Genomic DNA, 25,260 nt, shown 5'->3' with positions numbered 1-25,260 from the left:
GCCATTCTCTTGGTCTGCCGGGTTTCTGAATAAAGTCACAATTCCTTGCCCCAACACCTCATCTCCTGATTTATTGGCCTATCATGTGACAAGCAGAACGAGTTTGGACTCAGTAACATTACCATGATCCTCAATGCCACAGATCATTGCAGTATGAATATCCTGGCATAAAGAAACAAGAAATAAATTCCAGTTTTTTGACTCTCTCCTCCATTCCTACTGACTGGACTGGCAGAACCAAATTAGACCCATGTGGATTCACATAAGCTACATTTGCCGTGGGACTAGTCACTCCCTCTCCCATTCTCCTGCTTACACTGGGGAGAGCATCACCCACCCACAGGTCTTCACTGCTATGTCCAAAGTGAGTCTGAAGCTCCTGCTTTGTCAAGATATCACTTTAAAGGGTGTGCCTATAGTATTTGTCAACGGCACTGGCACAATACTGACACAGATTGGTGCCTGATAAATCTGGGACGGGTTCTTAAATATCAAGGCAACATATCCTATAGAGACAGTAAATTTTTTCTTATTAGACAGCAAACCAGATGTTAATCTTCTCAGTATATGCTTTCCCACATACTTTGAAAGTCAGCATACATAGACAACTCTCTTTGAGTTTTGTAACTTACAGCTGGGAAGGGGAGGGATTTATGGACCAATCGTGGCCCTGCAAAGACCTTCTGCTACATCGTGCACAGATCTCAGAACCCGTGTCCTGCACACCCTGTTTGCAGAGTATTATGCCAAGATCAGCATTCTAAGGTACATAACACCCGATTTCTCCTCAAACCTTGCCTTGGCTTCTGCTGCCATCTATTCTGAATCTGAAAATCACCTCTTATTACAGCTGTATTTGCATTTGCAGCAGAATGCTAGAAATAAAGGCTTTCTCCTCTGCGTCCTGTGACCTGAGAACTCCATCTCCTCTTGTCAGAAGTCCTCTTCTCCAACCACCTTCAGTACATATATAGACAACATACAACCAATATTTACTACAAAATGGGGTGATTTTCAGACTTCAAAAAGTTCCCCTAATGCCAATTCCCAACCTCAGTTATATTTTGGCTTTGCATGAGATGTTTCTTTTTCAAGGATATCCTATTTTTGTGCCCCTGAAGGAGTCACTAGGGCCTTCAATACAGCCTAACTACCTTGAGAAGCCTGACCTTAGAACATGATGGTGATGACAAGCAGGCACCTCACTCCTACCCGCAGGCTTAAATGAGGGCTCTCTCCAGACTCACAGACAGCAGGAAGCTCCAAAGCATTTCTGATCTGCACCCAAGGTGCATCCCTTCAGCACTAATCAGAACTGAGCTCCTCCCAGGCAGCTGCCCCCGAGGGAGCCAGTCACGCCAGGGCCTTCACATGGAGCATCGTGGCAAAAATTCTCATTTTTAAAGTTCTCATTTCAGGGCAGTATTTAAAGTACATCTTCAGGTCCTTATTTTTCATACAGATTTCTCAGGCTAAGCTCCACATTTCCTAGGCTGTCTTCCATCTTTGAATCCCTAATATCTACTGATAAGAATCCCCAACATCCTTTTCAAACATCTTTAAAATTAGCCCAAGATTCTTTACAGCACATTCACCTGACCCGGAATTAATAAGATTAATTTGTTAAAGAAATACTCATTACCCAATTACATTGAATGCTCTGGACCATTAACCAAAAGAACATGGGGAAAGTGGAAGAAGTGTTTCCTTCTCTAATGGAGGCAGTATGGCTTGGGGACAAACAAATTGACATGAGTGTACAGGTAAGTCACTTAACTTTTGTGTCAACTCCGCTCCCAAGCCAATATCCTCAACTCCCCCCTCACTAACCTTCAGATGTATCCATCCCCATGGGTAAAACATCAGCTTGAGATCAGCGCACTGTTTTGCTGCTACCACACCTAGTGCTGGGGCAGAGGCAGCATTAACCCATCACGTCCCACCTCTGCCTCCACAGGCACCCCTCCATTCCTCTAGTCAGCCCGCAGTCCTGGTTCTGTGTTATCCAAATGAAACATTTTCCACACCACCTGGCCTCACAGACCTCTTCTCACCCAATGCAGAAGTCAGCGTCTCCCAGTTTGTAGAGAACACTGAATCCATCAGCACACCCTCACTTCCACGAGCCACCTAGAAAGCACTGCATCCTCCTTTCCATGTTTGTTTTTAACACAGGTGCTCCTATTTATATCCCTGGCAAACCCCCATGGGGGTTGCTGTGCATCCTGCCCCTTTTGGCTTTCTCTGGACCATACACTACCCATTCTCCTTTCTCCCCTAAATCTGCAACATTTCCTGCTCTATTGGAGCCTTGCCATCAGCATCTACACAGGCTCAAAACACTCCCAAGCTTTTTTAAAAAAATAGTTCTCCTTCCCCACTCATAAACCACTCAGTTCTTCTCTCTGACACAAAACCTCCGGAGCTCATCCCACACCCACGCTGACCCACCTCCCACCTCCTCGGCCTGGGACACCCGGCCAGTGCCCACTGCAACACACTCCAACTCCTCTCTGTATCTGCAAGGTTATTAACAATAATTTTTGGCAAATGCAATGACTACTTTGCAGTCTTACTCTTACCTGACCTCTTGGCAACATTTTACATCACTTAATATTCCACCTGACTTTTTTAAAATCACCGTCTCTGACCTACCTCTCTAACTGCTCTTTATCTGTCTCCTCATGACCTCCTCCCTGCCCACTGCGTAAATGTTCATCTTTATGTCAGGCCCTTATTGATTCTCACCACAGGCACTTTTCAGTGTGTAACAGCTTAAAATATCAGCTACACGATGAAGATTCCTCAATCTCTCTCCCCCAGGCTGTCTCCTGACCCCTAGACACAAATAACCAATTACTTTTACATTTCTTTCAGTAGATTATCCTCAGTTTCAGTAAGACCTAAAGTGTGAACTAACACTTCTCCCAACTTTACACAGTAAACAGCATCCCCCTCTACCCTATCGTTCAAGCCAGAAATCTGGGCATATATCCTTGTTTCTGCCGTCTCACTCACCTTTACACGATCAGTCAAATCCCCAGGGCTTGTCATTTTGACCTCCTAAGGTAGTGTTTCTCAAAATGTGGTCCCTGGACCAGCAGCATCGGCATCACCTGGGAACTTGTTAGAACCACAAATTTTTCAGCCCCACCTCAGACCTCCTGACTCAGAAACTCTGGGGGTGGGGCCCGGCAATGTGTGTTAACAGGCCCTCCAGGTGACTGCAATGCCCGCTTGTGTTGGAGAACCACTAATCTATCAATATCATCAGAACTGCCCTTTTTTCAGCCCCACCACCACTTACATTGTTAAGGGCAGTTCCTCCCCTTCTCCTGGATTACCACAATATCTCAGAATCTTCCAGCCTCCAAGTCATACCCACAGAACACCCCTCGGCCCACACTCCACAAACACCCAGAATGCTGCCTCTAAAACACAGATCTGATCACATCACACTCCTCTGCCTACAGCCCTCCAGCGGTTCCCTGCTGCTCTGAGGATTGAGTTCCGATTCCTAGACCCAGGTTTCAGAAGCCTCCATAAATGGTTATGTGCCGTCCAGAACCTTTGCCTTGGATGCCGACTCTGCCTCGCCCCTCCCACTGTGACACTCTGCTCCTGCCACACTGACCACTCAAAATGCAGCTCCTGTACCCCCGTGAAATACTGTGCCACTGCCTCTGCTCATCCAGGAGCCCCTTTGACAGTGACACAGCACAGGAAGAGCACCTGCATTTTTTATGGGAAAATTCAATAACTATTATGTGACCGGCTGGTGACCAGGCATGGGTAGAGACAGGAAGAAAAGTCATATAAACTGACCCAATAAGGTTACCTCGTGCTCCAACACTGCTGGTGGGAGCATAGTCTGGCACAACCATTGTGGAAAACAGTATGGAGATTCCTCAAAAAACTAAAAATAGACTTACCATATGATCTAGCAAACCCACTTCTGGGTATATATCCAGAGGGAACTCTAATGCAAAAAGATACATGCACCCCAATGTTCATAGCCACACTGTATACAATAGCTAAGACAAGGAAGCAACCTAAATGTCCATCAACAGATGACTATATAAAGAAGTTGTGGTATATTGATACAATGGAATACTGCTCTGCCATAAAAAAGAATAAAATAATGCCACTTGCAGCAACATGTATAGACCTAGAGATCATCATTCTAAGTGAAGTAAGCCAGAAAGAAAAAGAAAAATACTGCATATCATTCATGTGTGGAATTTTAAAAAAAGGACACTATGAACTCATCTGCAAAACAGAAACAGACTCTCAGACTTAGTAAACAATTCTTTGGTTACCAAGAAAAGGGGATGGGAGGGGATAAATTTGGGAATTTGAGATTTACAAATATTAGCCACTATATATAAAAATAGATTTAAAAAATATTTCTTTGGTATAGCACAGGGAACTATGCTGAATATCTTATAATGACCTTTAATGGAAAAAATATGAAAATGAATATATAATATATATGTGTATATGCAAGACTGGGACATTGTGCTGTATACCAGAGATTGACACATTGTAATTGACTGTATCAATAATAAATAAATAAAATTGTAAAATTAAATAAATTAATTAATTTAACTCATGTATTACCTATGTATAGACCACAGGCCAGCAAACTGCAGCCTGCAGGCCAGATCCTGGCAGCTGCCTGTTTCTGTAAATGAAGTTTTGTTAGGAAATAACAGCCATGCTCGTTCATGACACACCATCCATGGCTGATTTCACACTACAACCACAGAGCTGAGTACTTGTGACAGAGTCAGTGAATCATTTACTAAGGCCTAAAGTATCTCCTATCCGGCCAACTTTAAAAAACTTTGCCAACTCCTCATCTAAACAAAAAAGATAATATAAAGGAAATGAATCTTGTTTCAGATTTCCAAACTCTAGTAAAAATCTGGGGGAAAAATCCTGAAGCTCCTGGCTGGGTGGTCTCTTCTCAGTCCAAGGTACCACCATGGGTCTACACTTCTCCTGGCTCTTGACATGAGAGAAGGAAGGCCCTGAGAAACGCAGGTCACATCAGCAGAGCTAATTAATATGCAGCGCATATTCAGGAGAAAGAGAAGAAAAGAAAATCAGGATGGAAAAGTTGGGCTGGGTCACCCATTTTGATAAAAGTCCATCATAGAAATTCAAAATGAATTCTGTATGACCCACTGTTAGCCAAGTGGATGATAAAAAGCACCAGCTGTGAGAGCCAGAACAGGTGTCTGAAACATCATGCTCTTCTTCAATGAGGAAAGACAAGTCACAAGTAAGAAAGTGTGTCATTAACTTAAAAAGTGTGACTGCTACAAATGAGTTTTTAAAAATTTATTTTTTAAACTTCAGTGAACTTTATGGTTAGGGATTATCCTGAAATCTATAAAAGCACTGGCAGCATTCCCGCTCCACTCAGCACACTGTGGTGCGGGGATAACAATCAGTACTGTTGCTACTTTTGCAACAAAACACTTGAATTGCGCATAATGTGGGGGCAGGGATCACCTGTTTTGCCTTCTAAAATAAAATACACAAAAAGCAGCACATGTTAGAAATTTACTAAATGACATACCAGGTGGAAAAAATAAAATAATCTCAAAATATATGTGCTTCAATTCATACCCGTAAAAGCTTGGATACTAATTACCACAGGATCCAGCCATAAACCATTCAATTTCAAGATTAGAAATGAATGTGACAGAGTCCTCTTTAAAATGATGGAGCCCAAAGAAATAATAATTTTCAAAATGTATACTAAAATCCTTCTATTCCACATTGAACTGTATGACGACAAACACGGGGGATGCAATCTGACCCACCGTACAATCAACCCTGTGGTGAAGCAAGGTTACTAATACAACCATTTAAAAACCATGCACATGCACAGCCAGCAAAGAAAGAAACCAAGTTCGAACTTCTTGATACACATCCACTTATTATATTCTTTAGGAAGTAATCTATTTTTTAACTAAAAATAAAATTGGATGAAAAAGATGCCCCTTGGAGAAAACTAAGAACAGTAAGCAGATTTCTTCCTGTTTATATTTACTGACTGTTCCCTTCAATAATTTTATCCTATAGGAATTATCCAACCAAGAAAATCAAACATATTCCATGGGGTGAATTCTTGGAGAGAGAAGAGCAATGCTGTGCAGCAAACCAAGCTCTGGCCCTTTCAGTTGCTCTGCCTTTGGAATTCTGTGTAAAACAGAGGTCCTTACAGAAAGTGGTGCTTTCATTCATTCATGCCACATTATCTGCAAAGTACGCCAGACATTCATACTCAACAGAGCAAAAGGGACTGTGAAAGGATTTCAGTCTAAAATGGGACTGGAGTTCAGGGAAGGGAGAATCTCAGTCACACGCCCCTAGAAAAACAGAACTAAGAACTGAGAGGCTGATTTGCCTTAATTACAGAAGATAGAAACCTCTCTCCTGACCAATGAACGTCCGTCGAGAATCCCTCCCCATCCTTGAGCCAATGAACCTACTGCCTGGGCTCTGGCTGGACCTCCTGCTCTTTTCACTCCCTGAGCATAAAAAGGGCCACCTCAAACCCTCAATAGAATTCCTGAATTACAATTCCTCTGCTATTCCTGAATAAATGCAATTTCTGGTCATTTGAGCTTGCCTCAGCTTACCTCCTTTGTTTAGGTCTACACTACAGATAAAATAAGTTATGTGCCAACATTTGCATGGAATCTTTTCCCAGGGAAAGCACGGAGCCGTGACGTGGTCATGGACACACCACCAAGTGGGCATGATGCAGTCACCTCCAAGAACTGGCAGTTTTCTGACCCACAGCTTTTCCTACTGTCTCTGTTTCCATTCCACTCCATCCAGAAAGATGTGGGGAGGGAGGGCTGGGGAAGGAATGTGCTTATTACACCAGTAAAACCAAGAGTAGCAAATAGATCAAGAAAGAATGGCAGTAAGCCCGGAAGCACACATCCCACAGAGTTGGTGCCCCAGCCAGGTAATTCCCGAGCTAATCCACTTTCCATCCCATCCTCCACCTTCTTTCCCTCCAAGTGTTCATAAGATTATTAAATACAGGTAACTCCTGACCGTTCAAAACAATTCACTTAATAGAGTCTCCAGGTCTTCCTTTCCTCAGTCACCCTGGCTTTCCTTCCAGCCCTCCTCCTCATGAAACCAAGGCGTATTTACTGAATGGCTGTGCTGGGTTCTATGATAGAAACGGGAAAGATCTAAACAGTCATCACTAGTATTCACTGGGCACTTATTACATGCCAGGTGTTGTGCTAAATGCTTTATCAATCCATCCCATTTAATCTTCAAGATAACCCCCAGAGGTAGGTACTGTTATTATACATGAAAAATTTTAACCTGTGTGACCTTGAATAAATGTCCTAACCTCCTAAAAGATGGGATTGGAATCCACAGTTTAGGACAAGAGTGCTCCAAAACGCTCTGGGGAGACTCGGACGCCTGTGTTCATCACAGACCCGTGTTTCCATGGTAAACACAGGGACACAGCACACCTCCACATAACATTTAATTTGCATGGGGACATATAGGGCGTGCTGCCTATTATGATACATGTGTTAGGTCCTCTGAGAGAGAAAATGCAGAACTGATGGTCAAGGAAGGAAGGTGTCTGAGAGGAATGACATACTAACTCTGAACAGCACTCTAGGAGAGAGTAGAGCTTAGCTGGGAAATCACAGTTCAGGAGCAGCAGCAGCAGTGTGCACAGAGCTCCAGGGTGGGACAGAGCACGGACAGCTGGGAGAACTGAGGTCTTCAGCAGGGGTGAAGGTTGGGGTTTGGAGGAACAGAAAGAAAAGTGGGTCATGAGCTCAAAAAGAATGGAAGTGTTGAAGGCAGGAAGCAGATGATGAAAGTTCAAGGAATTTGGACTTCCGTAGGACAGAAAAAAACACTAAAAGGCTTTATGTAGGAAAATGATACATCGAATGTGCAGGATTTGTCAACTGCTGACACTTGGCACTCACTAAGTCTTTTTTGGAGCAGAGGTCCTGTAAAATGCTTGGCAGCATCCCTGGCCTCCGCCCATTAGATGCCAGCTGTACCCTCCCCCCATTGTGGCAACCAAAATTGTCTTCAGGCATTGCCAGATATACCCTGAATGGCAACACGGCCCTGAACTGAGGACCACAGGGCTAGAGTAAGGAGACTGGACTGGAGACTGGTATCGACAGACCCAAGATGATAACTGGAAAGGCTGATGTGATAAGCCAAGCATCTGATGGCTGATCGGACAGGAGATTTTCCTGATTCCTCTCATATAACGTGGCCTCACAATCTGGCCCCCAAGAATCACCTAGAGGACAGTCCAAGCCCACCCTGTGCAGAATCCTCTCCACCTCTGAAGCTCATCTCCCCCAGCGGTGCCATCGTCTCCCCTCCCCCGTGCGGACCCTGACGGCCTCATCAGCACAGCCTTCCTCTCGCTCTAACACATGGTCCAGTGCCTGCTTCCCAGCACCTCCCCCACAATCCTGGGGGACACCAATCTCAGCCAACACCCTGAGCTCCTCAGTTCTAATCACTCTGTAGACTGGACTTTGGAATCAGGAGCCCAGCTCCACCTCTCAGATCTTAAACACAATATCCTCTGGCCACAGCCACCTATGAATCCATTCTCTCTCCATGCTCACTCCACCCACTCTTCACTGTCCTTAAGAACTTTAATCCCAATTTACTACTCGCCACTTTATCCTAATTTACTAGATTTATATGCTTGTCTTTTTAGCTTATAACCCATGGCCTATACTGGTAGTCCCTATTCCTTTGCCCTCGATCAACTGCTACCATGATGTCCCAAAGGATCACAAATTCCAGAAGTCCAGAAGAAAGTGATCATCTTGCGTGAAACCTGCTCTTGCTTCCGTATTCTGATGCTTACTAGAGTATCACCATCCATCCAGACATGTGAATCTGAAACCAAGGAAATCATCGACTCCTTTGCTTCTCCACATCTAATCAGATGTCAAGTGCTGGCAATTCTAAATCCTAAATATTCCTCAAATCTCTCTGCCCATCTCCACTGCCTCCATTTCAGTGTAGGCACTTTTACTGAACACCCAGACACTCATTTTGAATTTCTTCAATCCACTCACCATTCTGCCACCAGAATAATTTTTTTAAATAAATGCCAATCTATTTATGGCTTAACTACTCAAAATTATTTAAAGCACATAGTATGACATCAATGTCCTTGTTTACATGTCTGGCCTCCTTTCCATTTGTCAGTCTCCCAATTTACAATCTAGAAATTCTTATAAACTATGGTCACCTGCATCTCCATGCCTGGTATACATACTTCTCTTTTTATAGCCAATTCCTGCAAAGAACTCCTAGGTGTCTCTCAAGGTCTTGCCCAAGTGTTATCCCCTGAGCTACCAAGAAGACTCAGTTACCCTTTCCCTTCCCGTTTGTCCCCCTACTGTGCATATCTCCACTGGGACCCATAACATGGTTATGACCTGGGTGGAGTGATAGTTTACATACACTGAACACTTATCATATACCCCATACTGTGCAAAGTGTTTTACTTGTATTCATGCTCTTCTTACTCAGAAACCACTATATTACTCCTCATTCTACAGAAGAAACAAACTTTGAGAAATTAAGCCATTTACCTAAGTTTGCACAATAAGTGGAAAATCCAGGGCTCAAATCCAGAACAGTCTGACTACAGAGCCGACTTCAACTACTAAATTCCAATAATTTGTTTATATGTCTTATGTAAGTCAGTGTCATCAGTAAGATATTTAGAATACAGAGAGAAAAAAAGAAAGGAAAATTATATGTTTTTTCTCCTAAAAGGAAAGAAAAGAAAGAAAGGGAACAGAAGGGAAGGGAGGGCAATCAAAAACTTTGTTGTGCTGGATGTGGGCTCCCTGTGTCAGAAAGGGATAAACCAAATGAAAATTAAATTAAATATAGGATACTTTTGAGTGATTGTTTATTCAGATAACAGGATCCATTTGAACTTGACCCCATGAACATCCTAGTTTGAGTGGTCTGGGCACTGTGATGTTGAGAAGGAAATGAAATCAGAACACAGTCCTGCCTCTGCAGGGCAATATTTACAGTATCCATATCTTCTTCAACTTTTGCTATAAATGTATCAATAAAACATTAACCCTAAAAATATACCCTAAGGATAAAAGTGAACCTACTGGGAGCCGGAACAGTCCAGGCTTGGACTAGATGGAGGGGACTGTAGAGGCACTAACAACAGGCGAGGTGGCAGGAGATAGGATGTGAAGTTGATGGAACAACAGCGGCAAATCAGAAAGCTTACTATTTAAGTTTCAAAGCAAATTACTAAAGGGAAACCAGAAAAACAATATTAACTATGCTGGGAGGAATGGGGAGGGGCAGGGAAGGTGGTACCTAAATCCTCACCATGACAGCCAGAAGGTGGCAGTAATGTTGATGACTGCATCTATAAACTTAAAATACCAGAAGTCAAAACCAGCTAAACAAGAGCCAGGACAGCACATGGGGGGGACACTGACAGTGGGGGGCGGGGCGAGGAGCAGGGCTGCTGCATGACTTCCAGCCTCCCTGCCCTTCACCCAGGTCAATGGGGTACTTTAGATCTTTTAAGTCTCTCAAATTAAAAAAAAACAAAACCTATATAAGTAAAACTGAGAAAGGATTACAGCTTCAATCTTCTTTTGTTTCCAGGCTTATAATGGATTTATGCAGTGATTACCTAGGTAAAGGAATGGATAGAAAACATGGCTACTAAATGAATTTCAGAAAATGAAATCTATTTTGCTACTGAACTCTAAGTTGACATTAGAGGTAAGTCTGCAGAAAAAAGAAGTATTTCAGCTAAAATGATTTTAAAAGCTGATCTGAAAATTAAGTATAATTTTAACACCACAAATAAAACAACTTCTGAGAGTTAATACTGTACATAATGTTTCAAAGGTAAAAATAGAGCCCTGCACACACACATGCTCTTAGAGCTGAAAGACACATCACAGCTTTTATTGCTTCTCAGGAAAATAATTGTGTAGGTTTGACTAAATAGCATCTGAGTATTCTTCCTGCTCTGAAAAAAAAATGAATACAAATACAAATGATCATTTCCATTGGTCAATCAAATCTCCACTCTCACTCTCGAGGACAGTGAGTTGAGTGCATTCCATTCATTTCCTGCTCTTGTTATTGATTAATGACATCTTTCAACAGGTTCGAGATCATGTTTCTTTTATTCTTTTTGGCCTGAGTTTTTATGTCTTCCTCCTCTTTAATTTTAGCCTCACTAATCCAAACACTCATCCAAACCTACACTCATTTACATACACACCAAGGAGCTCCTGCCCATGTGGGCAGCATGCGGACCACTACATATACAGCAAAATCGGCACATCTGCCAAACCCAAAATACCCAGCATCCAGAAATACTCTACTAAAAAGACATTTAAGGTAGGTTCTATAGGATTAAGTGGATATAACCATATAGTCCTGCCAAAATGCTTAGGCCAAATAAACTTGCTCTTTTAAATTTTTTAAATATATTTTTATTGAAGTATAGTCAGTTTACAATATGTCAATTTCTGTTATACAGCATAATGCTTCAGTCATATATGAACATGCATACATTCGTTTTCATATTCTTTTTCCCCTTAAGTTACTACAAGTAAACTTGCTTTATTTTTTGTGATGTAAAGAGTTGAAGTGAAATCTGACATAGTTAATGATTGAAGAAATCCTAGAAGAGCTCACTAATGGATAATCAACAATTATATAAGATAATTTAGTGGTTTGCTGAAACAGCTGCTGATGAATATGACCCAGAAAAAGGGATCTCAAAACGAATAAAGGCATTCTAAGAAAAAGTATCTTAAGGGACCACACACTAATTCTTGCAAAATGACCTCCATCCACACCTAACAGGCAATGAGCCGGGGTCCGTGGTCCACAGTAGGCTGAGGACTGGTAATACCTCATCCACAGGTTGCAAGCCAATGGCCTGAAACTTCAAATTACGTGATGTGTCATAATAGTGAATGTTTTGCTATTTCTAAAGATTTAGAAATCACAGTAAATATTTCAGGAGAGATTTTTCCCCACACTTGAGAGAGATGACTAGACCAGGTTCCAAAAGGAAAAAAATCTTTCCCCAGACCACAAAAAATACCATGATCCACAACCCAGCAGTATGACCTACCAGGCTGCAAGCACGAGCACTATTCATATGTTTTCCCCGGCTATCTTCAGAACTGCTCTAGCTTAGAATTTTGTTTGAAACATAAAACAAAAACAAACCAACAAAGCAAAAGGCAAGTGTGAGGATAATGGGCAATGCTACTCGGCCATTAGAGGAACACAATCTTTCTCATCTCTGAAAGCAGGGCTACAAAAAGGGCTATCAGCCCTTTTGATGGCTGAAATAATTTTAAGTGTCATGGCCCTAATTTTGATCAGCTAATAAAGTGAACATTCCACTCAGCAAAAAGCAAAAGCTAATGTGTGTCAGGTCATATGCTAGGTATTAGTTTTCTCAATAAACAGAATTTTATTCAAGAAAATATAGAGCACCATGTACTTCTGCCCTTATAATATTTTCCTCCTAAAACTGACTTGTCTTCTCTACCTCAGTAAATGGCACTACCATCCACCCAGCCACTTAAAATCAGAACCAAGGAGCCATCTTTGATTTCCTTTTTCCATTGCCCCCATTCGAGACCCACCAGAAGAACCAGCAGCTCTGCCTCCAGAATCCATCCCACACCCACTGACCCTCTGTCACCTCCACCTCCACCACATCTCGCTCCACTCCTGCCATCGGTCCCTCTGGTGTTCCGGCTTCTGCTTCTGCTCCTACACAATGCTGCCCAGAGACCAGGCCACGAGATCCATGTGCAGTATAGAATAAATATGTTCTTACCCTGCACAAAACATTCCAAAAGCTCCCACTTGAAAAAAAAATCCATTTTCCTTCCATAGCTTTCAAGACCCCAAGTGTTCTGGCTCCTGAGGCCTTTCTTTCTGTCCTCATCTCCCAAAACAGCAGCTACACAGGCCTGCAGGCTGTGCTCTGCTTACGTCAGGCCTGCCTGCGCTCCCTGGGCCCTGTGCACCTGCCCCGGGGCTTCCTGGAATGACCTTCCCTCTAACCTGAACTCATGGCTCCTCACATTACATGTGAGACTTGCTTCACTCCACATTCACTGCCCCCCCATTCACTGATCACAGTACTTGAATTTATTTCCTTCATAGTGCTTATTAGAATCTGATGGAAATTCATTACGTATGTTTCATTTGTTTTTGTTTTTGTTTTTGATCTGTCTCACCCCACTGGGAAGAGGATATAAATTTCAGAAGAACGGAAATCATATTTCTCTTGCTCATTAATGTATCTCTGGAGCCTGCAACACTGCCTGGCATGTTGAATGAATTCAGTAAACATCTGTGAGTGAATTAACATTATCACTCAAAGCTCTTTGCCTTTCAGTATTCTTGAGATTTTAACCAAGTCAAAATGTGAGAGAAAATGTGAAATCCTTTCATCTTTTCTGTAGCATTTCTAAAGCACAATCTTAGGCCCTAAAAATGTATACAATTCCATGGACCTAAATCAAAAGGGTTGACTGAAGTTGGCTAAACCGCATGAGTAAGGTCTCCAGATCAAAACTCTAGTGCTTTTATTAGGAGTGTAGACAGAGATGAAGCGGGGAGGGGAGGGGGAGGTTTGTTCTCAGGGAAGGGAGCAAAGCTGGGGCGGGGAGAGAGCCGGTTGTGAGCTTCTTCCCACAGGGTGTTCTGTCTCAAAGGGCCACTGTCCTCGAGAGAACTGTTGGTTAGAAGTCCTCCCAGCAGCAATTTTCTGGAAACCAGCAGAGGGGCTAATTACCAGCAACTTCTCTCCCTACAGAAAAGCGCCGTCCTCCCCACAGCCCCACTAACACCTCAGTTCACATAACTCCCTGTGCTGTTACCTCTGCTTGGCTTTGGAGAAAACTCTTGACGATGCGAACCGTAAATACACACTTCTGTGCTGAAACGCTATTTAAGTGTGTGGAATAACATCTGTTACTAGAGCACCTTTAATTTCATATTTGTTTTGGATTAGATTGGACTAGGTTTGGATTTGCTAGAGAGGAAGAACAGAGCCAACAAATACAGTAAGGAGAAAATGCAGTCACAAAGCTGGGGAAAGAAACTCCCCGTTCTGAGGAAATCTCTTCACACCAGCATAAGGGACTGTATGTATTTTGCTTTTCACTGTCTATGCCACACCCAGCCGCCTTCCAAAATGACAAGTGGGAGGGGTCACTAGTCTAACACAAGAATGGAGTGAGGTGGAGGGCAAGAAACAGACTGTTTATTGATTCAGCGATTTTTAAAATGGAGGAATAGGATTATTCTATTCTTTGCAGCTTATTCCAAGTCCACATTTACTGACTGATAAGACTATTTCTGTTCTTTTTTTAAGGGGGGGGCAGGAATTAGGTTTATTTATTTATTTTTAAAGGAGGTACTGGGGATCGAACCCAGGACCTCATGCATGCTAAGCATGTGCTCCACCACTTGAACTATACTCTCCCCCAAGACTGTTTGAGCTCTAAGGGAGGAAAATGCAGTCAACTTGGGAACAGTTTTAATCAAAAAGCAGTTGTTAGGGGGAGGGCATAGTTCAAATGGTAGAGCACATGCTTAGCATGCACAGGGTCCTGGGTTCAATCCCCAGTACCTCCTCCAAAAAGTAAATAAATAAATAAACCAAATTATCTAAACCCCCGCCCCCAAAAAGCAACTGTTAGACACGCCTAGTGTTTGCCTTCGTACCATATTTATTTTACTTCCTAGATGCAAACTGATACATCTCCTAGAATACAGCTCCATAAAGCTTTCAGCCCACCACATTCCACGGGTTCTCTCTCTCTAATAACACACACCTCTCAAAAAGGAAAAGGGAGAAAAAAAATTCATTGTTAATTCTTCTCATAGAAGAAAAAGATCTACCGAGCAGTGATTAGCTGCCACGTCATAAATGAACAGACAGGCCACTCGATCAGTCTTAAGAAGAAAGCTTCACAAGCCACAGCACGTCCCGAGGACCCTTCTTTCACACGGGAAGTATCAAAAAGATCTCACAATATCTTATGTGACTTACGTCCCTAATACCGAAAGGAGACGACAGTTACGACGGGTAAAGCAGAGGAATTAGAAAAGCAGGCACACACAGACATTTTATTATTTCCTGTCACTTCCTGATCCCAGCCAGGGCTCATTCCCATTGTCTTCCAAAGCGCACATCATCGCCCCTCTCATTCAACAGCGGGTCCACGGAGAGGAGCCGCGGGTCAGAAGCCCTGAGTAACCAGAACTAACCCGCGCGGGTGAGAGCCAGCGCTCCGCCGCCCAGACACCGGGCGCCAGCGAGTGAGCCACGCAGGCCTCCAGTTTCCTCGCGAGAACGCCCTAGGTGAGAATTCTTACCCACGTGGGTTTAGAGGCACACTCATCACAACCCCCAAGGTCACACACATACCACACACCTGAGAAAGGTTAGCAATACTCTGGCCTGAGAATGATAATCCAGCTGTTCATTATGAATTATGAAATGGCTTTGGGACTGTTGTTTGGCAGTATTAACGCTCCTGGTGAATGGGAGCCGGGGGAGAAAGCAGACAGCGCTGCTTCATGTCACCAGTCAGTACACAGACGAGCTACGAACACACTGAGATCGCATTCCGGGCCCTGGGAAACCCACCGTCTACGGGGAACACAGCTCTTGCCCTGTGGAGCTGCTTCTGAGGGCACGTCTATGGCCAGCAAAGTCAGAAATACTGGCTCAGAACCACTTCAAAGCCATCGGGCTAGCAAAGTGTCAAGAGTGGCCATCTGTTAAGAAAAGGACGTTTGGCAAATATACTGACGAATACCCTAGTGAAAAAGGAAACAAACAAGCTGAGTGGCAGAGAGGAGGAGGGCCTGCGTCACATACGGGTTTTTAAATTTTAGGCTGATTGGGGCCGACACACAGCACAGCTGCTATTCTGACTGCAGTCTGCCTCCGAGCCAGTGAGTTCTGTGGAGTCTCCTACTTACATCAAATGGAGCTGAGCTGGACTGGGCACTCTGCCCCCACGGTTCCCCGAAGCAGCCGCTGAAAGGAAGGAGGAGACCCACGGCAATGATCCGCGAGCAAAGCTGCTCTGCTTCTTCTGGAGGCCCGTTCTCCTGCTGGCTGAACAGCTTCTCCAACAGAGTTCGCCCTGCGGGTGAGACACGGTCATTAGGCGGGAGCACTGGCAGGTCCCCTGGCTCAGAACTCCCCCGAGGAGAGGCCAGCAACACAGCCTGTGGAATACTGTTGCCAAGGCTACGGACTTGCGCAGAGAGAGCTCTGCAGTCAGGCCTGGGACACCACACTGGACAGGGGAGCTCTGGTTCACACCCACATCCTCCAAAACAACTCCTACTCCCGAAAAGGATGGGCCCCGTTATGAGTCCTACCTCTTCTTGTACCTGCAGAAGCACCCGACCATCTGGATTTCTTTGGAAACCCCCCTTCTGCTCTGTGTTATCCCTGCCCCTGGCTCTCTGAGGAAGAAGTCAGTAGCCACCATTTGGGCTAAGAAATGTCAGTGGCTAACATTCAGTCTGGGATGTGGCAATGGGGAGGGGGAGGAATAAGGAAACAGGGAGGTAGGCACCAGCCTCTGAGTAGGGGAGAGGGCTGGCCAGAAGGAAAATTCACCCAGAAGAGGAAAATGGTAGAAACGCAAAATTTTCTTCTATGCACCTCAGAAACATAACTCTAGGGTAGGTCTACACAGCAGGCTTTTATTATTTCCCTAAAAGAGATAAGAAAAGAGAGGCACAAGGAGAGGAGGACACTGGCTGAGGACCGGGGCCCACCTGTCCCACGGTTCTCGGTCCTGGTCCTGGCTGTCCCTCAGATCACCTGAGAGCAGAATGAAGGGGATGGGGACTCAGGCATCAGTACCTGACTGGGCACCAACTGATTCCAACCTCAGCCAGAGCTGAGAGCTGCAAGTCTAGTCCCTCATCCATTTCTGAAGCTACTCACTCTGACTTATCATCCTTTGGGAATTTAGTCAGCAGGTGTCTGCACTAACCGTCTGCGGTAGGAGAACTACAACATCTCCCCGGTCCCATCCAGGGCCGCCCGCGGGTCACTCAGCCCCGGCCCTGCTCCTGCCCACCCTCCCACCAACAGAGTCAGTCCTCAGACTTAAAGTCACTCATCCAGAAAAGCTTCCAGTGACCCCTTCCACACTCTCATGGTATCCTTCAAAGCTTCTTTGTGTAATTATTTTAGTTAATTATTTGTGCAATTATTAATTTAATGTCTGCCTCCCTTAATAAAACAACCTCTCTGACAGCCAGCACACATCCTGCAAATCTGGCCACTTGCACATAAGAAATATGAAAACATATTTTTAGGATTTCTAAATGAATACAATGTTACGATTCTCTGATGAAGATTCATTCGCACCATGGTCGGAAGTGGAAATGATCTGCAAACTTTCTCTGTACAGGGTCAAATCGTAAATATTTTAGGTTTTACAGGCCAAGTAAGGTCTCTGTTGCACATTCTTCTTTGGCTTTATTTTGCTTTGTTTTCTTTTTAACAACTTAAAAAATCTGAAAAGCCCTCTTAGCTGGGGGCTGCACAGAGCCAGGCCCAGGTCTGTGCATCAGTCACAACGTTGAAATTTCAAACATGTTAAGTGCTCAGTCCTGCGCAGTCTAGGAGCCATGCAATTTTCATGCCTCCTCCTATTTTTGTTTGTAAAATGAAACTAAACTCCAAATCTACCTGGGACATGTAAAACGTCAGAGCAGGGCAAAGGAGCTGTTCTCTCCACTCCTGCAGGTCACTAGAGAACACTTGTTGGTCTCCCAGGACTTTAATAAGGAGAAATAAAAGATTTTTTTCCCTACAGAACTTAAGTTTGCCTGCAAACCTGACTGGACCCAAACACCTAGGAAATCACATCCCTCAATCCTCAAGTGATTAATTATAATGACAGTGCAACCACGTCATACATCTTACAGCAGGCCGGAAAACAGCCAGAGAACTAGTGAGTTCTTTTCTGAAACTCAACATTGTATATGACAGAAAATAGGGGAGACAGGATCTTGCCTGGGGTGTGTGTGTGTGTGTGTATGTGTGTGTGTGTGTGTGTTCGTATTTGGGAGCAAAAAAATGTATATTTGTATATCGAGTCAAAAATTAACAAAAGTGGCTAGGGAACAGAGTGGAAGAGGGGGCGTGCAACCCCCAGAGCTTCAGTTCCCTGAGGAGCAAACACCCCTACATCGGGAGCTCCTCAGCCACAGCTCCCCTGGGCCGGGCCACCTGTGCTGGGGGTGGTCCAGTGTGCTGCATCCCGACCTAGACTCCCGGGATGCCCGCAGCCCCGCCACAACTCCTCTGGTTTTAACAGCCTGATGTGTCTCCAGACAATGCCAAACATCTCCTGTGTGGCAAAATGGCCCTGGTTTGAGAACTCCTGCCTTAGCCTCTCTGAAGGGAAGTCCACCTCCTCGCATTAACAACAGCCTGGCTGCCCCGGGGCCTTCCTCTTACAGACCTCTCAGATGGAGACGTTTTATCTCAAATCCCACCTATCCCACCAGAAGTCAGTGGTGATCTCTGATCCCCACCCGCACTTTCAAATAGTTTGACTCCTTCAGACCGATCAGCTCCCTTGAAACTCTTGCCACTGGCGAGACCCCCTGCCATCCACAGCCTTCTTGTCCTCCCCTCCCCTTCGCTAACCCTTCACCCCCTGACTCACTGCCCTCGTTTCCACCTCGACTCCTCTCATCCTCGTCAAGGACACTCAGGGAGATAACTCACCTGTGACCTTGAATCCTGCCTCCTGAGCTTCCTCCACACCCAGCAGGGACCTGCTCCAGTGCCACTACCAGTACCCGCACCAGCGTCCAAGGCCACTCCCACCCTCCAGGGCTCCCCATCCCCCTCAGAGTAAAGCTCTGACTGAGGAGCACCCCGGCTGCCCGGGGCTTCCTGCTCCGCCCACTCCAGGCTCCCCTGCCGGCCTCCTCCTCCTCCAGGATCCTTACTCCCCCACCTCGGAGCTTCTGCACCAGAACACTCTTCCCCAAATACCTGAAGGACCCACTCACCCACTGTCACTTCATTCACGCTTCTGCTCAGTCATCACTGCCCAAGAGGATGTCCAGACCACCCTGTCACCCTTTCCCCCTTACTCGCCTTCACCCTGCAAAGAGCTCGAGTTTAGGTCCATCTGGGGCTGACTCCTTCCCGTGAAGGGAGACCCCGTTTTAGCAGATGCACTTAAATTTATGAAAAATCTCCCAGAGCCCACATCCCTCCCTACTCCCAGCTACTGTCCCATTTCCTAGTTTCCTTTACATCAAAACTACCAGCTAGATCATCAAAAAGTCTACAAATAAATGTTGATGAAGATGTGAAGAAAAGGAAACCCTCATACACTGTAGGTGGGAATGTAAACTGGTGCAGCCACAATGAAAAACAGCATGGAGATTCCTTAAAAAACTAAAAATAGAACCACTCACTATATGATCCAGAAATTCCACTCCTGAGTTTATAACCAGAAAAAAACAGAAACTCTAATTCTAAAAGGTAACATGCATCCCAATGTTCATAGCCACACTATTTACAACAGCTAAGACATGGAAACAGCCTAAATGTCCATTGTCAGATGACTGGATAAAGAAGATGTGGTGTATACACACACACACACACACACACACACACACACACGATAGACTATTACTCAGCCATAAGAAAGAATGAAATATTGCACTTGCAGCAATGTGGATAAGCCTAGAGAATAATTTATGCATAATGAAGTAAGTCAGACATTGAGAAAAGAGAAACACAAATACTATATGATATCAGTCAGATGGGGAATCTAAAAAATAATACAAATGAGTGTATACAAAACAGAAACAGACTCACAGACATAGAAAACAAATGTGTGCTTACCACATAGTGGGGGGAGGGACACATTAGGGGCATGGGGGTAACAGATACAAGATACAACAAATAAAATAGATAAGCAACAGAGATTTACTGTAGAGCACTGGGAGTTATACCCAATTTCTTGTCATAACCTATAATGGAGTACAAACTGCAAAAATACCAAATCGCTGTGCTATACACCTGAAACTAACACAATATTGTAAACCAGCTATATCTCAGAGAAGACGATTGGCTGGAATAACCTATACCTGCTACCTCGAGCCCTTCACTCTGGACCCAGCCCACTCTCATCTGACAAGTCTAATTTGACTTCCACCCCGACAAAGCAACAGAAACTGGTAGCCAGCATGGTACCAAAAATACTTATGCCTTTATCTTACTCAATTTCTTAATCTCTCCAAGAACACTTTCCAGGCATATTCCTGATGCTGCCCTCTGTTTTCTCTACCTCCCTGGCCACTATCTCTGAAGGCCCGTGTACTGACTTCTCTATTATATGTTAACATTTAAGTGTGTCTGAGCTCATCCTATGGCATTCTCCCCACTCTTCCCATATCCTCTCCTGTGGTCTCTCTCAGCCTATACTCCTCTCCCTAAAACTGGGAAAGCTTTTGTGACTGCATCAATTACATGCAGCAGAAGCAACATGGTGCTTAGAAGGCATGAGGCAGCTCTGGGAAGATCCTCAAGGCTGTAGCATAGTGTCAGGAGGCCTGGGGAAGAAGATGAGAGTTCAAAAACCCACCAAACCAGCGTGAGATTTCTTCCCCCAGTATCCCTCAACCTGGACTCACGGACCCAAAACCCAGAAGTGGGTATCAGCACTGACTGGGAAAGAAAGCTTTAGGGGGCAATCTGGCAATGTGTGTCAATAATCTTAAAATTTTCACCCCTTGACCCAAAAATTCAACTTCGGAAAATCTATCCTAGGTAACTATTCAGAGGTAGATTCAAAAAGTGATGCATCACAGGATTATTGTGAAGATTAAATGAGATAATGCATGTAAAGTGCTTAGCACAGTTCCTGGTACTGTAATAAGTGGACAGTTATTAGGGAAAAAAAATGAAAGAAACTGAAATGTGCAACAATAATGACATAGATTTTTTTAAAGATAGCTGTATATATATGATGGAAGGATAAATTTAGGAGTTTGAAATTTACAAATATTAACTACTATATATAAAAATCAATAAAAAATTTTGTTCTGTATAGCACAATTCAGTATTTTATAATAACTTAAATGAAAATGAATATATGTATGTATGTGTATGACTGGGACATTAGGCTGTACACCAGAAACTGAGATATTGTAACTGACTATAGTTCAATTAAAAAAAAAAGAATATATATAAATGATGGCCTACTATACAGCCATCAAGTCCTGTTGTTATAGAATGAACAACAACTTAATTAATGTAAACACATTGAATATATGGAAAGGAATAAGAAAAGTAACACTCAACAGATATCACTGGAGAACACCAGTGCACCCACCGGTCATCACTGATAACAGAATAAATGGGAAATAAATGAAGCATTTAACCTACCTTTCCTGGAATGAACTGTATTTTAGGGTAATAAAACATACCTAGTGATTAAAGAAGTTCGCAGTACAGAAAAATTCCAGCCAAAAAATGCGAAGAAATGACAATATTAGAAAATTGCAATCTGTAATGACTTGCTTAATGAATAGATGGGAAACCCATTAGAAAAAAAGATCAATTGAAAAATTTGCAAAGAAGAGATCAAACTGTCATCTCCAAACCCACAAGTCCTTCACAGAGTCAACACAACTGAGACAGGCAAACACAGTGAGCCTCTTGATGGGGGGGGTTATAAAGTCCACAGGGCTGCCCATCAAGCACACGTGCTGTCCCTCCGGGAAAAGCACGGGTCAAACCATGTCAGATTGGACCTAACCTCTCATCTCGGGTATCAGAGAGCTGTGTGAATGCACTGATCAACAGGTAACACTAAACGAATTCTATATGCATTCAATACAATAATGAAGTTATGGCATATTCAAAGTACATTTTTGAGATGCAAATTTAAGTATTTGAGATTAAAATAACATGATGCCTGGAACTTGTCTCAAATTAGTTCATAAAAGAAGGGTGGCGGGTTGGGGGACAGAGGGAGACGAAGCTATCATGGCAACGATAACACTGATAATTCCTGAAGCTGGGTACATGGGACTTCATCATACTTCTACTTTTATGTATGATCAAATTTTCACAATAAATATCTTAAATCATGCTACTAAAATGATTTAAGGACATGGAAAATGTGTCACAAGTGTTATGTGAAATAATCAAGATTACAAAGCTCAGCAAGGCATGCTCCTGATTCTGCAAAAATAGCAGATGTGACTTCGCTTATTAAAGAGTCACACCACTGTGGTGAGAACATGGAAAGTTTTCCTTGTTTCTAGGACCCGCACACTAGCTGGACTGCACCGATCTCCCTTTCTGACCAGTGAATGTAGTTTGACTAGAGCAGGGGGAGTGGACAGAGACATGACCTTCTGTTCTGCTTCCTACAGTTGATGGCCAGGGATTTAATTGGGGCACACAGGCCCTATCAGACATCAGATGTCCTGCATCTCAACTGGGGACAATGGGCTGACCTAAGGCTTCTGAACCAAAGCTTACTTCTTAACTGAACAAACTAGCTGGCTGTGACCAGGAAACAGAGGCCCCCAGGTTCCCTCTGGCACCCCCTTCCCCACCCCACCACCCACCCCACACTGACAAGCAGTTCAGGGGGCCCCCCAAATCCTGGGCCTTCTACTCTGCTCCTTGGTCAAAGCACCTGTTTCTAGACTGGATGTGTCGATCACACTAACAAATGAAAATAATTGGCCCTAGAATATGAATAAGCATAACTTTTCTAAGTGCTCTGCTATTTAAACCATTTTACTTCATATTTTCATTCATTATGTACTCAACATTTACAGAGCTCTTACTACATAAAAAGCAGCATTAACAGGTTGGTATAAACTCCATAGGCACCCAGAAAGCACCTTCTGGTGAATCTTTGACTCCAAGTACGTCGGCAGGAGAGGGGTGCAGCTTCTCAGGCTCTCCCTTCCTCCCAATAACAGAAGACCCAGTGGGAGGGGCAGTCTTTCTATTCTTCAAACCCAGCCTCCAACTGTCACTTTATAAATTAGGAAATGCAGGCCCAGGAATGCTAGGTCACACTGTCTTTACCTAGGAAAGCTCATCTCACTAATCACATACATCACATACCTAATGGATGGCTGAAGAAATCTAGGGAAATTCTTTCTCTTTTTTATAGAATGGTGTCCTTTCTGCCCATCCCTTTCCACTGTAAACATCTGTCACTAGACTCCATGAGGCCATCCAGGCAAAGCAGCGCAGCCTAGGCAACCAGGAGCTTAGGCTGTGGAGCCCCTGCTTGGGGCCTCCTGATGCTGCCACCGCCCCAGCTGTGGCCTCAGACAACTGACTCGACCCCTCTTAAGCCTCAATTTCCTTGCCTATACCTGGAATAATTATCCTCACTGCCTCCTATGACAGTTTTTAAAATTAAATTAAATAATTTTTGTAATGGGCTTAACATAGTGCCCAGTAAATGTTACCTATTACTTTTTTTTTCCCTCAAAGGCTCTGTACTTGGATAAATAAAAATTTGTCTCAACTTAATGGAAGTCATAAGTAAATAATGGAATCACAAGAATGTACCCAGAATCTAAAAGAAAAAATATAAGCAAGGTTAACACAGATTAAAATATCTTCAACCATCAAGTAGTTTTTTTTTTACATTTAGTGTATGTTAATTATATCAACAAGGTAAATATTTATGATTTTCCTAGCTACAATTCTTAACTTCTGTTTAAAAAAAGATGTTTCATTGTCTGTTTTACTATTTTATTAAATTAATGATAAAATCATATTCACCCAATGACAGCCAGGGAACTTACTAATCATTAATGCTCTCCAATTATTTCTGCACTAATTCCCTCTCCCTCCTCCCACATACACTTACACACTATTAACTTTAGCACGTGGAATCTCTTTGAAGGCTTAAGCTACAGTTGTCCCACAGCATCTGTGGCAGATTTGTTCCAGGACCCCCTCAGATATCAAAATCTGCAGATGCTAAGTCCCTTATATCAAATGGCTTAGTATTTGCATATTACCTATACGCATCCTCCCTTATACTTTAAATCATCTCTGGATTACTTATAATACCCAATACAATGCAAATGCTCTGTAAATAGTTGCTGGACCCAGCAAATTTAAGTTTTGCTTTTTGGAACTTTCTGGATTTTTTTTTTAATTTTTGACCTGCCGTTGGTTGAACTGGTGGATACAAAGAACCTGTAGATACAAAGGGCCGACTATGTCTATATCTATAAATACTCCTCTAGCACTGGTAAGCAAACATCACAGGGCTAGATAAACATAGAAACAACAGCCAGGGGACAATCTGAGAGGACTATTTACCATCACAACACACACAGTGATCTTGCACAATGAAGTAAAATCATCAGTCCCTACACTGGAGTGCTGTCGGGTAAGGAAGCCGTGACATTATTTAAAGCAAGAAACCTTCTATATGAATAGAACTATACAATGTAAAAGGCATATCCACAACTATTGTCAGCTTTGTAAAGCAGAGCAAGAGTTTATCATCATGATTTCACATGGACTCCAGTGTTCACAGCAGCACTATTTACAATAACCAAGACATGGAAACAATCCAAATGTTCATCAACAGATGACTGGATAAAGAAGTTGTAGTATATTTACACAATAGAATACTACTCTGTCATAAAAACTAATAAAATAATACCATTTGCAGCAGCATGAATGGACCCGGAGATCGTCATTCTAAGTGAAGTAAGCCAGAAAGAGAAAGAAAAATACCATATGGTATTACTTGTATGTGGAATCTTAAAAAAAGACACAAATTAACTTATTTATAAAATAGAAACAGACTCATAGACATGGGAAACAAACCTATGGTTACCAGAGGGGAAAGAGGGTGGGAAGGGATAAATTCGGAGTTGGAGATTTGCACATACTAACTACTACATGTAAAACAGATAAACAACAAGTTTCTTCTGGATAGCACAGGGAACTGTATTCAATATCTTAAGGTAACCTACAGTGAAAAAGAACATGAAAATGAATATATGTATGTATAAATATGACTGAAACATTACACTGTACACCAGAAATTGATAAACATTGTAAACTGACTATACTTAAATAAAAAAGATGAATAT

The 25,260-nt window shown here is 43.2% G+C and overlaps 1 pseudogene; it reads right to left on the bottom strand.

Annotated features, from left to right (window-relative positions):
* The window catches only part of LOC140699886 (formin-2-like), a 121,548-nt pseudogene that overhangs the window by 88,063 nt on the left and 8,225 nt on the right, over positions 1 to 25,260 (bottom strand).

This window comes from Vicugna pacos, chromosome 11 (genome assembly GCF_048564905.1).
Source record: "Vicugna pacos chromosome 11, VicPac4, whole genome shotgun sequence".
Lineage (NCBI taxonomy): Eukaryota > Metazoa > Chordata > Mammalia > Artiodactyla > Camelidae > Vicugna > Vicugna pacos.
Note: the sequence above shows the minus strand (reverse complement) of the source record. Positions and strands in the feature narration are given on the sequence as shown.